General features: G+C 36.9%; 1 pseudogene across 1 annotated transcript; it reads right to left on the reverse strand.

Moving 5' to 3' along the window:
* Positions 1-806: 806 nt before the first annotated feature.
* LOC308266084 (large ribosomal subunit protein uL11-like) lies at positions 807-1,409 on the reverse strand (annotated as a pseudogene). The gene has a single exon. The product of its transcript is annotated as a large ribosomal subunit protein uL11-like (transcript).
* Between the last annotated feature and the right edge of the window lie 14,902 nt (positions 1,410-16,311).

Genomic DNA, 16,311 nt, shown 5'->3' on the forward strand with positions numbered 1-16,311 from the left:
GGAATTGCTGGTTTCTCCATAAAATCATGCTTACCCTTCAGGAGTTAGAATGTATCTATCACTTACTCAGATCTTTCATGGAAAATCTAAACCAGGCCTTTCAATTCTACTTTTTTGTGGTATTGTACATTTTTCTAGTAGAGCACATTTTACCATCATGTATTATTTACCCTGTTATCCAATTATTTATTTTCTTCCAAATTGGTTTCAAGTCCTAGTAGGACAGAGACTATATCAGTTTATCCTTCATTGTATCCCCAGTTCCACGACACTTTTGGTGTTAAAAAAAACAGTTTTTGTTCATTAAACATTTGTTGAATGAAGTGAGGATACTAGCCCCAAATAATTGTACATTTTATATCTAGGTTAGGATAATCATAAGTACTATTATAAGACTATTATCATAAGTACTATTATAAAATTTCAGATAAACATGACAGGTTGATTTTAAAGAGCTGGGCCTATTCTGTAAATTTAGACAAAATAATAACTGTAAGTTTTAAAGTGCCAGAAGTTTTATATTCATTAAAATTAACCTTTAAAATAATACTTAGAAGCCGGGCGTGGTGGCGCACTCTTGTAATCCCCGCACTTGGGAGGCGAAGACAGGAGGATTGCGCAGGTTTGAAGCCAGCCACACTGGCTTAAGAGACACTGTTTCCAAATAAAAAATATAAAAATAGGTCTGGGAGTGAAACCCGGAGGTAGAAGGGTTTCCAGGAACCCCAGTACCACCAAAAAACCACCAAAAACAAATAAAATAATACTTAGCTTTACAGATGATTAAACTGAGGAATAGGGGAGTCAAGAATTCACCCGAGATCAAGTTATTAATAGTGACAGAGCTAAAATTCCAAACCAGATGTGTCTGATTCCGAAGCTTGCCTTTATTTTTCTTAATCAGATGATTCTTTATTAAAATATTTTCCTTTGTACTTTAACTCACTGGGCATTCTACTGCATCACTGATGATGTAATTTATGATTTCATGAGGGTGGTGACCATCAACATTGCAGTCTGACTGTGCAGCCACCAGGTTCTCTTTGATGATTTTAGAAATTTCTCTGGCGAAGACCGATATTGCATCTGTCAAGCAATGTTGACAATCACATCAAAAGTGATATTTCTACTGTGTTTAATGTTTTTCTGCTTCTTTCTGTCTCTTGGTGGCTCCTTGAGGGCACTGATGATCAGGACAGAGGCAGAAGGTACCACTTCAACCTGGGCTTGTTTTTTCTGAATGGCCAGTTGCATTGTGATCCTCAGGTCCTTCCATTCACCGGTTGCCTTGGTAATGTCATCACCAATCTATTTTGGAGCCAGACCCAGGGGGCTGATCTTGGGGGCCAGGCCGACTTGGTACCAGCCTTCCCACCGGTGCACCTTAGGTACAGGACTTTGATTTCATTTGGGCATCATGGGTCATGGTGGAGGCGGCTGGTGTTGGAGTTGGATCAACCCGGATTCCAGGCAAACAAAAAGAAAGTTGCACCTTGACTTCCTCCAAACTGAAAACCAAAACTTGCCTTTTTTGTCTATGTGGTACTGAGGGTTGATCTCTGGAGAATTCCACCTCTGAGCTACATCCCCAGCCCTATTTTATTTTTTATTTGGAACAGGGTGTCAGTCACTAAGTTGTTGAGGGCCTTACTAAATTGCTGAGGCTAGCTTCAACCTGCAGTCCCTCTGTCTCAGCCTTCCAAGTGCTGGGATTACAGATGGGAGCCATCACACCCAGCTAGCTTGCCTTTCTTTATGCTACTAATGTGTATACCATTATGCAACATTTGATAATCTGACATACCATCAATTATATATATATATATATATATATATATATATATATATATATATATATATTGGTGGTACTGGGGGTAGAACCCAGAGGCTTTCTACCTCCGGGCTATTTTATATTTTGAATAAAATATAAAATATTTTATTTTATATTTTTTATTTTATATAAAATATTTTATTTTATATTTTTATATTTATATATTTTTAAATATAAAATATTTCATTTTATATTTTTATTTTATATAAAAAATCCCCAATCCGTTTTATATTTTATTTGGAAACAGGGTCTCACTAAGTAGCTGAGAGCCTCACTAAGTAGCTGAGGCTGGCTTTGAACCTGTGTGATCCTCCTGTCTCAGCCTCCCAAGCGCAGGGATTACAAGCATGCGCCACCACGCCTGGCATAATTATATTTTGAATACAACTTGTTTAAAAAAAATTAAAGTGACATATCCAGTTTTGATATTTATCTAAAGTAAGACAAAATATGATTTAGTTATCAATTTGTATTTAAATATATTTTATACAATTAAAGAAATATTCAAAGATAACACCTTATATTAAATCTTTAGCTTCTATGGGCAGAACATATTTTATTGAATTCAAATTATCAAATAAATAAGTACTGATGACAAAAATTGATGAGAATATTTGAGTTCTGGTCTCTGTTTTTTCATTCAGGCTGTGTGAATGGGCTCTATTTAATACTTAGTTTATTTCTGCCCTACATTTCTTTTTTATATAAATTTGACAAAAATTATTGATCAAACACCTGGAGTATTGATTAAATCTGTGACTCATCTGGTGGAACATTTGGCCATTATAAAATTAAGCCAAGAACTATCATTGCCCAAGTAAGAAAGAAATGGCAAAATCAGCATTTCCCTTTAAGACCTTTCTTCATCTGCTTAGTAATCTAAATGTATCTCATAAAAAGATGAGCATTGTGCATGTGTTACATTCCTATCATCCCTAGAGGGGTTTGGTTTATTTAGTTACTGTGGCTGGATGTTAAAACAAAAATGAAGAGAACAACTTGGAAAGATTTTTATAAAAACAATAGATTCACTCCACCCTTATTACAACATTATTTTTATTTAACCAGTTTCTTAATAAGTAGTTTTGCAATAGCAATAAAGGAAAGATATAAAAACCTAGAACATACTACTAGATTATAAATATTCAGAAAAAACAATCGGAACAACTTAATGCATCAATATGAAATATACCTACATAAGAAAATATTTTTTTTTCTTTTTTTTTATTTTGTGCACTGTATTCATACATCATAGTAGGATACATACTTTTGTAGACATACATGCACACTTTTCCCAGTCAGCCCCCACCCAATCCCCACCCCATTCTCTCCCTATCCCTCCCTCCCATGCTTGGCTTAGTAGTTGACATCTAGTATTATGGCAATTTATCTAAAATTAAAAATGATAATCTCACATAACAGTTTCATTTGTCTGATACCAAGCTTTTGATGACTTAAAGATAACATTTCAATATTTCTTTTTGCTTTCTTTCTTACCAGAGAATATTTTTTTCTATTTTTTAGGTGAAACTATCATATATATTATATATTTATTTTTCAGAAAAAAATCTATCCTAATATGGAATATGGAGTCTAGGTACCCAAAACGATCTTGAAAAAGAACAAAGCTAGAAGATATATATTTTCTGATTTCAAACCATATATTATTAAGTGATAAACTCATGAAATAAATGCATAAAAGGAGACAGAAAATAAAATACCTTTCAAATACTCTTGTGCAATTCCACAATTATGTCTCAATTGCTAATACATATTTATTTTGACAAAAACATAATAAAAACTTAGAAACTGTCCTGAGTGTAATAATTTTCTACATATTTAATTAAATAATATATATTGCTTTTTCAAATTACTAATTTAAAATTTTTATTTTATTTAGACTTTTACCTTTTTTATTTACTTTGCAAGATATTTATTTCCACTATAAAGAAGGCCTTCACATCTCTCCTAAGTGATTCATGTATGAAAAAATGTCCACTGGTTTTGTTGGAAACAAACCACAAAATGACAGTTAAAATCATATGTCTTTTTTCTATCAAAATTATATTTGCAAACAGATATAATCTATTCCTACAAAATTGTCTTCACTTTCTATGTGAATGAGCTCAGGAAATTATTTCTCTTGTGCCCGTTTGCCTCACTGACATAATAATAATAATAATAATAATAATAATAATAATAATAATGATAATGATAATAATGGCCCTACAAAGTCATTTGAAAAAGTAATTTGATTGTACACACAAAGCCAAATGAATAAAGGACATGTTCAAAACCACTAGAAAGAAAATGGTCCATTTTTCACATTAGGTATGTTAATGGGGTTCTATAAATATTTGTTTAATAAGGATCCATTGTCCTGTAGTCATCTTCCTCATAGAATCATGAAGGAAAATAGACAAAAAACACAAGGAAAAAGATGCAAGAGATAAACTATGAGAATGAGGTCTTGTTTTCTGTAGTATAAAGGAAATATAAAGAAAAAAGCACTCATCTTTATCAAATGTTGCCTTGAACATCTTACCCCCTCATTCTGACTGCCTTACAGTCTCCTTTGGCTCTGTCTTGAATGGCAAAGATTAATCATAATCACCCCTTTACTACATTTCATCATAAACATGCTCCTTGCACTCCCAACACTTGACAGTGTAGACCGACCTCTGCTCTCCCTTCTTTCCTTTTGCTATAGACAATGTGAACATGTGTTGTTTTTAAATCCATTTCTCTTCTTTCTTCTTTAATGTCTTTTCTTCTTTCCTCCATGTCCTCTTTCTGACATTCTCCAAGAACTTTCGTACTAGATAAATGAGGCATTATATAAGAAACATCGAAGCCAGTGTCTGATTTCTAATAAGTAATCAAATAAATTTAAGTTCCTTTTTTCTTTTTCCCTCTTTTCTCAGTGATGTCACTGATACTTATGACCTTAATAATCACTTCCACATAGATGAGGATTAAGTTTCTGTTCTCTACTGACTATTTTCCTTGGAATTTCTCTTCTCTTCTACCTGCCTACCAGATCACCAATTGCTCAGCTTCAATTTCTCCTTTCCCCAGGCCAACCCCAAGCCACCAACCCCAACTCCTGTGCAATCCCACCAGCATATCACCACCAGCATATTATGGCACAGGAGATTTATTTTTATCATTATGTAAGTATCAGACCTGACTTTCACTCTTTGTTCTTACATGTAAAACAAAACAAAACAAAAAACTAGGCACTGAAAGATTTACCTGCATAGTTCCTATCATGTTCATCTCCTCTTTTAAATTCTTACCACCTAACTTGTTCACAACTGTGAGCATTCAGTTTTATAGGTAATTTATCATACACACAGAAACTTCTCACTCCAAATCAATATTTCCACCACTCTTTTCTCAGTAGTAGCACACTGATCTTCTCATAAATATGTGTGAAACATGATTTTGATTATGTTAGTTCTTTAAAAAATCTCTTAAATACAAACTCAATACCTTTTATAGGATTTATTAATTTATATCTATAAACTTATAAAGCTTTCATGATTTTAATTTTTACGCTTTGTTTTAACAAAGCTACATTATTCAGAGCACTGTAGTTGAATTTTTTTTCTTACAGATTTTCTTCCTTCATATGAGATTCCCACCGAATCATCACTGATTGACTTTGCAGCTGTAATTCAAGGCTCGCCTGTATGTACTATTTTTTGTACTAGTGACTATTCAAATTCAGGCTTAGATGGCAGGAAACATATATGACATAGCTCTTTGTTGTTTAATGCAATGCCTTGCATCTTGTAATCAGCACATGTTTGATGGCCATAAGTATACGTGGGTTCTCCTTGGATATTTGTTTTCACATGTGCACTAGAATAAAGAATTTTGAGAGCAGGCTCTTTGTCCTGTATTTCATGCTTTGTTTTCCACAGTTCCTAGGAATACCCAGGATACTCAAAAGAAGGGGGAAAGGTTTTACTTTATTTTGATCATCAGTTTTAAAGGTAGTAGATAGTTATAGTTCACAGAAATGTGGAATGACAACTAGCTGTGGTCAGAGTGAGACATGCCCAAAGACCTAAATTTAATGATCAAAAATGTAATTTCAGCAGCAGAAGCAGCAACCACTGTAACCACTACCAGATCTTAGCAAAATATAATAGCTCGTATAGTCAAGCGGGATCAGCATTTGTGATTTTAAAAAAATTTAAACAGTCACTCTGTTATACTTTAGATCTGAAATGGCCTCCAGAGGCTGTGCTGAAGGTTTGGTCTCCAATACAGAGATGGGGGTTTGGGAAGATGATTGGGTCCTGGGCTCTAAATTCATTAGTGGATTAATCCACTGCTAGACTCATAATACGATGGCATTATTGGGAGGTAGCAGGAATTAGGAGGTAGGGGATGGTTGGAGGAAGCAAATCACTGGCTGTGCCCTAGAGGAGTATCTTACCCCTGACCCCTTCCTCTCTCTCTCTTTGCTTCCTGCCTGTTTTAATTAGATATAAAATTTCCCCCTTGAAGACCTAATGAATTGGCATTTAAAGTTGATGTAATTGGCATTTAGAGTTATAATTCCCAGCAGAGGATATATCCATTGTAACGAATTTATCTAGGTGGTGGCCAAGGCAGGTAGGGTGTTGCTGGAGAAGGTGGGACACTGGGGGTGTAGCTTGAAGATTATATATGGTTCCTCCTCCCCTGGCTCTCTCTCTTTTGCTTCTGGCCTCCATAATATGAGGAGCACAGCGCCTGTGCTCTTCCTCTCTGTGATTCTACCCCACACCCTGAGATCCTGAGGTCCTCAGCCTCACATTGCCTGGGACTGACCCAGAAAACCGTGAGCAAATAAACTTTTCTTTAGCTGTGGACATGCTGACTAATACACTTTCCTCCACTAAGAGAGCAGTTTTCCCCCACCGCACCCTGCCTGGCACGATCTTCTGTGTCACTTCAGACTCAGTAATGGAGCCAGCCAATCATGGACAGAAACCTCTGACACTGTGAGTGAAAGTAAATCCTTCCTCTTAAGCTGATCCTCTCAGGTAGCTTTTCAGAGTGATATGAAGCCGACTAATACACACACACAGAAGAGAAGCGGTCAGAAGGGAGAGTCACTTGATTTCTTCATTAGAAGACAGGGGTTGGGCACAGGGTGGAGTCTGAGGTGCAGCCGATGCTGGAAGAGGTTTAAATTTGTATTCAGTCTTTAAATAAAGGGATTCCCTAATCAGGCATAATTTTTAATCCACAGATTTGGAGATAAGTAAGGTAAAGTTTCTCTTTGCTGGCACACCATGCAAACACAGCCAGTATGTTCTGAGAATAATTAAGGGAAGTGTCTCTACCTGCCCTTGATGCTGAGAAACTTTTATGAGATGATTGATATGAACCTCAGAAGGTTGTTTTTACACTTAATTCTCTCCAGTTTTTTCTTTTTTTTCCCCCTTGGGGTATATGGTCTCTGACTAGATCTACAGAGAGACCAGCTCAAGAAAAGCTGCTGACTGAAAAGAAGCTTTAGAGAATAAAATTCTGGCATCAGAATTACCTTCATAGTGGAAATAAAAACTAATAATAAAAAAAGATAAAAAAATAATAGAAATTTCTATTTGTTCGATGCCATCCCTGCATCAGCTACCATGCTATGTGTATATTTTCATTTATTCTCTACTTCAGCCTGGTGAGGTAGGTATTATAAATACATCATATCGATGAAGAAACTTTAGTTCCAGAAACTCTTCAATCCCAATATGTGTGCGTGTAAAGCCTGTCATTTTTACTCCTGTGATTTGTCATCCTAACTCTACAATGGCACCCCTCCATAGACTTCTCTGAATTTCAGACCCATTGGAAAGCAGAGGCTAAATATATCTCCTCAGATACTGAATTCTGTGCATAGGATTAAGGACATTTTGCTCGATATTAGTAAAAAATTCCCAGCTTTTTAAGCTGTATTGTTTCGACCTGGAATGTATTTGGCACTGATAAACAATAACCAGCAAGCTATTGGCTGAAAAAAATGTTTCTGAAGTGAAATTTTTGGGCACTTAAATAAACTTAATTAGAATTTGTGTGGACAATATAATAATAATATGAACTCAATTTTACAGATTCAGAGTAAAAAATTACTTTTGGAAAGGGTAAAGTGAATCTTTAGAAATATTAAATCAGCATTATAATTTGAGTTCTAAAAATAATTATTATAAATATGTGATTGTTAACTTTATATATTAACTTATGTGGGTGATGGAGCCCAAATATTTGGTCAAATATTTTTCTGGGTGTGTCTCTGACAGTGTTTTTGAATAATATTTACATTTAAATCAGTGGACTTTGAGTAAAATAGACTGCCCTTCATAATGTGGCTGGATCTGGTCTACTCAGCTGAATAAATACAACTGGCCTGAAGAATAAAAAAAGTTGACCTCCCCTAGGCAAGAGGGAATTCTCCAGCCGACTACTTTTAGAGAGTTTGGACTTCTGGTTCTGTAGCAAAATGTCTTTGGACTGAAACTACAACTCTATCCTGAGTCTCTAGCTCCTCCCTGCCCCCATATTCCTATGAATCCTACATGCACATGTACACATATACACACACACACACACACACACACACACACACACACACCATCCCCACCCACACACATCCTGTTGGTTCTCTTTCTCTGAAGACTATGATTAGCATAAACTGTTAAAACAACATTATCCCATGCTTGAGGAATATTTGCATTATTATTCCAAAATTTCAACATGAAAACTCATATCAAATTATGAATTTACCTGTATTTCCATCATAAATTTTGAGAAGACAATAGTCAATGAAAGGACAGAAAAAGGTAATATATTTAAGGATTAAAGACTATTTACATTGGTCAAGTTGTCTTAATTCTGGTTCGTGTTAAGAAAGAAGTTCTGTCAATACAAAAAAGGTTATTAATACATTTTTCTATTTAATATTACCAACTTCTGAAATGAAACATTTTGTAGATGGATGTCTATCTTGATTTTGGAAAAGTCATCTTTAAAGAGTCTTGATTAGGAATCTGGTGAAGCCATTTCAAACATAAATTTTATAAAGATATAGATTCACATTTTCAAACTAAAATTTATAAGAAAAACATTTAAAAATGGTTTTATTTCAATTTTTGTACAAATAAAATTGTTTGGTGTCTTCCCTAATACTTTGTATTTTATTTTTCTGATTGACATAAGCAAAAGACAATGACTTTTTAAAGACATGATCAATGTAGACTTCTAAAACCTATTCACTCCAGCCCATTCCTGTTGACCACATAATATTAGTTTCTCTGTATAATAATATGAAAAAGACTAGAAGTATTGTTGTCAAAGGAAAAACTTACATTTTTTTCTAAAGGTATAATTATTGAGCTATGTAGAGCCAAAAGAACATAAGATATATTCATATAATTCTGCCCAACACATGTGATTTAGGTGACCCTGGTGTTATGTGCCAGAAAGTACTTATGCTTCAGGCTTTAAAAGCTTCAAGATGCAGCTGCCTCATCACAAGGAATGGCGAGAGGCAAGACTGAATGCATGATCATTTTGAAGATCATTCTATAGTCCAGATAAGAGAAGATGTCATCTGAATCAGTATAGAGGTAGTAGTAATAAAGAGAAGTGGAAGATTTAGGAGCTATTTGTGCATTAGAATCAATGGAATATTTGATGGGTTGATTTGGTGTACAGAGTGATAAAAGACAAAGGGAGGAAATCAAAGTTTCTGGCATGAGTGACACAAACCTGTAACACAGTCCCAGCAAAGAGCTCTGTGAATGAGGGAAGAGAGTGTGATACAAAATGGCATTCACTTAGTCCTCACCTTCTTCATCTTCAGAGCATGCTGGTGGTCCTCAGGTCCTGTTCTCAAAGAGAACAAAGAGCACAAGAAGATTGTCAGCTTTTACTCCTTCTACCAAAATAGAAGAAGAATCTTTGTCTCCTTCACTAAGTTCCATAGGTCTTTCCAGAATTCTGAACCATGTAAAATGAACATCTTTTAAAACTACCAAATGCTGCATTGCAAGTTCCGATCCCGTTCTTGAAGGCCCCTGCACTGGCCTGGCCACCCGGCAGACTCTGATCCTGGCCTCACTGGCTCCAGCACCGGCCTTGCTTCATGGCAGGTCCCAATCCTGTCCTCGCTGGCCCCGGGACCTGCCTTACCCTTGGCAGGCTCTGATCCCAGCCTCAGAGGCCCCAGCACCAGCCTTGCCTCAAAGTTAATCAAAGTTAATCACCAATCAAGCATGGGATCCAGGGAGGGAATAGGATGGGGATTGGATAAAGGCTAATTGGATGATGTGTTCTTGTAGATCCTCATAAATCTTGTATTCCATTGTGATGTTTGACTACAATGCACATATATATTAGAAAAAAATATGTAAAATATAAAATAATAAAAATAAATAAATAAGAATAAGAAAAAAATAAATAAAATAAAATAAAATAAAACTACCAAGTGTAATACTAGGCAATTATACTATGGCTTTCCACCTTAATCATCTTTTTTTACTTAATTGAGCGTTTACTTCTTAATTGCTCCCACCAACCCCATTAAAAATTGTATTGCTACATTTTCTGTTCAGTAAAAAGAAACTGAGAATTTACTTGTACCTTTGGGAGGTTTCTTTTTCAGGAATGGTAAATATATGAGCCAGGCAGTAAAGAAGCAGATTAGTACACTTTTGAGGTGGAAGGGGCCTTGGAAACTACTGGATCCATCGCTTACTTTAAATCCTAGAGGTAAGATACCACAAATGAAACTGGGGGATTGAAATGGGGGTTTCCTCTTATTAGGGTTCTGTCCAGTGGATCTTGATGGATGAAGTCCAAGGACTAGTGAAGAGTATAGAATTATGAGAGTTTAGCCAGGCTTGATGGCGCACTTTTGTAATCCCAGCATTTAGGAAGCTGAGACTGGAGGATCGTGATTCGCAGACAGCCTCAACGACCTAGTGAGGCCCTCTGCAACTCAGTGAGACCCTGTTTCAAAATAAAGAATAAAAAAAAAATTGGGCAGGGGGTGTAGCTCGGAGGTCTAATGCCTCTGGGTTTCATCCCCAGACCTGCAAAAAAAAAAAAAAAAAAAAAAAAAAAAGAATAAAAAATATGAAAGTTTGTTTATTCAAAGTGGGGAGGTTCCTGGAAAGAGAGTAACCTTGAAGCCCTTGTGCTTTTAAACCTTTTGGGGTTTTCTATCTGCTCTTTTAGGATTGGTCAGATTTGTGTTTGAGGGATCAATGACTTTTGCAGAGTTTCAATCCTTAATTGAATGATCATCTGTGGGCTGATCAGGCCCTGATTCCCTGGCACCCATCCTGCTTACCTTCCCTAACCTCATAGAAAGGGGGATGCAGATGAATGCTTCAATTCTTCCTGTTCTCAGGTCCTCTGCCTTGCTTCAGGATGACACAGAGAAGAATGTAAAAGAAGGTTACTAGAAATATAAATAACAATAAGATCAGTTCTTTCATTTTACCAACTACAACATTTCACCAAAATTAAGATGCCAGATGTAGAGGTACACACGTGTAATCTCATTACTTGGGAGGCTGATAAAGGAGGATCACAGGTTTGAGGACAGCCTCAGCAAATTAGCAAGCCCCTGTTTAAGAATATAAAAGAAAAAGAGCTGGGATGTAGCTTTTAGGTAGAATGCTCCTGGGTTCAGTTCCCATTATCACCAAGGGGAAAAAAAGTCAACAGTCATTAGAAAAGAACAAAATTAATACCAATTAAATTGTGACAAAATACCAATAACCATCACTGCATGATGCATCTCAAATTCAGATATATTTAATATTAAAATACACACATATAATATATATATATACATATATATATACATATATAGATATATATATAATCTGAAAATTGGTAAACTGGTAGTAAAGCTTCAAACTAAAAATTTCATTGGAAGGTGATGACATTTTTACCTTTATTTTTTAAAGTCAAAAGTCTTTTAAGTACTAAGATACACTTTCAGAAATTATATACAACTCAAGTCTTTAAATCTTTTAGTTTTCCTGTGATATAGAAAAATGAGCTCACAATTCTTTGGACTCTATCAGAATTTTGGTTATGGGAAAAAATTGCAATGATGTATAGTTGGCTATTCACATCCAATGACTATAAACTTTTATATTCTTTTGGGAGGGTAAAAACCACAAAACTTTTGCCTTCTGGTTTATTTTAAAGCTTCCAGCATCAGATGCAACTAGTCTAAAAAACTCAGGAAATACTCAGGTGGTACAAAATGCACACTTTTATTTTTAAACATCCTTTAGATGAGTTATTAGATGAATTTCTTGTTTTAAGAAAATATACTGAATTGCTATTAGTTAATAAAATATTAAGCCAAAAATGAATAATGGAAGCACATACTCTAAATTAGAGGAAGGAAGAAATACAAAGATATTTTGTATGGTAAAATACATGAACATGTAAATATTATCTAGCCTTATGAAGTAAAAAAAATTAATATTTAATTCTTACATGATATACAGAGAAAAACTTTGTGTGTGGAGAAGGAGGTGTTATAATTAGAAACGCAGCACTAAAACCTACCTTTCTGCAAAATGGCATGACTTACTCCTAAGAGGAATCCTACAACATCAAAGCACACATCTTTCCTTAGGTTGCCAAGTTGTTTAGAATCTTCTCTCAACAGAGGACATATGGTTGGGAAAAGCAGATTTCAGATTTGTCATGAGAGATTTTCATATGTTCTGCTCACCACATTGCGTCTAGGTGACCTTGGGTTTCAATGCTGGGAAATACACTTCTTATATTTCAGAATGTAAGAGCTTTTGGAAACAGAAACCTCATTTTATTCTTGAAAAAATATGTTATACACGCACTTAGAAATTATACAGATTAATACAGACTAAAGATATTTTTAAGACAAGGAACATAATGTAGAAACATCAAAATGGTATTAGAGGATAGCATACTCCCAGCATTTGTATAAAAAGTTTATGTGTTATAAATAAGAAAAAAAAACAAACAGAACAGCTCCTAAGGAAATATTTTACTTTTAATTTTTTGTCTCATAAATTTTCTTTTATTAAATCTTCAAGGACTCTAAATTTACTAGCCATTTAATTAAATGTTTATTTGAGATATACTGGTAATGTCTACCACTGGGTTATATTTGATCTTTCATTAAAATCTTTAATGAGCACGGATAAAATATTACTTAAGATAATCTATCACAAATTGTTAGCAATTTATAGTAAGCGCATCAAATAACATGAGAAGAAGGGTCTTCTTTCATACTCGCAGTAAGACTTTTCTTCTTGGAAAAACGAGAGTGATTTGTTTAGAATAAGCAATACTAGACTGAATAGAAGAGTCGGGGTACTATAATTTGCTGGTTGCTTGTCCATTTGAAAAATTTTTATTTAGGACAGGCAAAATATACCAAGACCCAAATTCATCAAACTGAGAAAACTCTGCAACAGGTGATCAAAATAGCCCAGAAAATAAAACAAAACAAACAAAAGCAAAAGTGGTGTTATATGAGTGATCGTTAGCATTGAACTATTATCCAACACTTTCTTTCTTGCTTTCCTGCTTTCTGTCTCTTTCTCAGGGATCATTGTACGTGACTGCTATAACTGCAAAATCACTTAAAGCCTAGAAAAACATTTAAAAAGTTTATCATTCTTTAATTTTACCTATTCCTCAAGTTTTTCTTATGTATATCTTTTAAAAATTCTTGTAAATCATCTTTTTTTAAAACCTAAGCAATTGAGATTGACCATGTAATCATTTGAACTTGAGTTTTAAATACTAATGAATAAGGCACCAAATGATGGTCCTAATGAAGGATATCTATATGTGTGCCAGTCCACAATCATATATGCACATAATTGTATATTGTCAGATCAATAAATAATTTTTAATATATAATTTATTGGTGCATTGTAGTAAAACATCACAATGAATTACAAGATTTGTTAGGATATCCAAGTCCACATCATCCAATCAGTCTTTATCCAATTTCCATCCCATTCCCTCCCCCTCCCTCAAGCCCATGCTTGATTTAGTGTTTAACCTTGATATATTTATTTATGTACATCATGTGCTTTAAAAAGAGTCCATCTTCCCACATCCCATCCCCTCTGATTGGTCACCTTCATTGCTCCTCCCTAGGACCCCTTCTTCCACTAGATAACCTCCTATTACCCATTTCTTTCTAGTTTTGCATATTAGGGAGATCATCCAATTTTTTTATTTTTTGTGATATTTCTTTGTGTATGCCACTTTACAAGTTCTTGAAGGCCCCAGCACCTGCCTGGCCACCTGGTAGACTCTGATCCTGGCCTCACTGGCTCCAGTACTGGCCTTGCCTCCTGGCAGGCTCCGATCCCAGCTTCATAGGCCACAGTGCCAGCTTTGCCTTTGGCTAGCTCCTATCTCGGTCTCGCTGGCTCCAGCTATGGACTTACCAAATGGCAGGCACTGATCCCGGCCTTGCTGATCCCAGCACCGGCCTCGCCGCATGGCAGGCTCCAATCCTGGCCCTACTGGCCCCGGCATCGGCCTCACCCCTCGGTAGGCTCCAATCCCAGCCTCAGAGGCCCCAGCACCAGCCTTGCCTCACGGCAGGCTCCAATCCCGGTCTTGCTGGCCCTGGCACCAGCCTCACCCCTTGGCAGACTCAGATCCCAGCCTTGGAGGCCCCAGCACCAGCCTAGCCTCACAGCAGGCCCAGATCCTGGCCTCACTGGCCCCGGCACCAGCCTTGCCTCATGGCCTGCTCCGATTCCAGCCTCGCTGGTGCCGACACCGGCTTCACCCCTCTCCAGGTGCCAATCCTGGCCTTAGAGGATCAGAACAGCTCCTAAGGAAATATTTTTCTTTTAATTTTTTGTTTCTCTTCAGAGCACCCTTTTCATACAGCATGTTGTCCCAAGTTCCCGCAGCCATCTTTACCCCTCTCTAATATCACCATCATCATCATCATCTTCTTCTTCTTCTTCTTCTTCTTCTTCTTCTTCTTCTTCTTCAGAAGATAGTATGTGTGATTTGAAGAGGTGGTGGGATCGAGCACTTGGCAGCAATGAATTTTATCTTCCTTCCAGGAGCAGAGGCCCACAGCCTCACTGCACAGAGCAGGATTTGCTGTTCCAAGCACACCACGGGCCCAGCGCAGCACAGTGGCGCCTCCTGTCTAGTGCTGGGCCTCCTGGAACATGGGCTTGGCTTCCTGTCTGGCACCGGGCCTCTTGGTTCATGGCTAGGCCTCCCACCCACCCGGCGCTGGGCCTCCCTGGACACGGGCTCATCCTCCTGCCTGGCACCGGGTCTCCTGGGATGTGGGTTTGGCCTCCTGCCTGGCACCAGGTCTCCCAGTTCATGGGCTCAGCCTCCTACTCAGCGCTGGGCCTCCAGGTTTGTGGGCTCGGACTCCTATCTGGCGCCGGGCCTTCCGGGATGCATGTTTGGCTTCCCACCTGGGATTGCTCAGCTCCCTCCACCACGCCCGGGTCGTTTTTCTTACAAAGTATGATGTTAAGAGTTCCCTGCATGCATGGCTGAAGCAGTCTTTTCTCTGATCTCTTCTGGGATGTTCTTCCCCCAAATCACTTTTCTTGTGTGGCAGGCACCTCCTTGTCATCTTGCTTCTAATTCAGCTGCTATCTATTCTCTCTCCTGAATTCTAGATCGGAAGTCACTGCTGGAAATGTCTCCTTAAGTTGTCCCAATCAGATTTTAATCCAAACTCTGGTGTCCAGGGCTTCTCCGAGGAATGCATGTTCTGATCTGTGGCGGCGATCGCCATTGCAACCGTGGCTGCCACCATCTTGCCTTGATATTCCTCAATAAATAATTTTAATAACCTCCTTTGTTGATTAATTTATAGTCCAATCTTCAAAGTGTTCATTTCTTACTATAATATGCTGCTAAAAACAATAGTTATTTTAGTCAATTTTCAACTATTTTTATTTTCAACTTGGTGTGGTTTTCTGGAGATATTAAGAATTTATAACTTCTTTTATGTAGTCTATTAACTAAGCTAAAAAAGACTAGGATGATTCTGCAGAGAATTTAGTTAAGGAACTGTTTGAAAATTGAGCTGTTGTTCAGTCTCAGTCTCTCTCTCTCTCTCTCTCTCTCTCTCTCTCTCTCTCTCTCTCTCCTCGATAAAGCCAGATGAAAAGGGTTAGCTAGTGCTATTTTACTAGAGACATAAGTGTGATTCAGAGATAGTATGCTTTCTGGTTTTCTTCACTAAAGGCCAAGTCATTCATATGTATACAGACCCAAATCAAGCTCTAAACCACACTTGCAAAAAGATGAAAAAGTAAAGATCAAAGTAAAGAGGGTGTGGAATCCTAGAGTGCTCCAGGGTAGAAAGGTGTACTTTGGGAGTTTCATCAAGTTAAAAGAATGTTCCATTGAATTCTTTGGTCTATGGGTGTGAGCAAACCTTTGGGATTCAGTGTATG

This window comes from Muscardinus avellanarius, assembly GCF_963383645.1.
Source record: "Muscardinus avellanarius genome assembly, chromosome: 8".
Lineage (NCBI taxonomy): Eukaryota > Metazoa > Chordata > Mammalia > Rodentia > Gliridae > Muscardinus > Muscardinus avellanarius.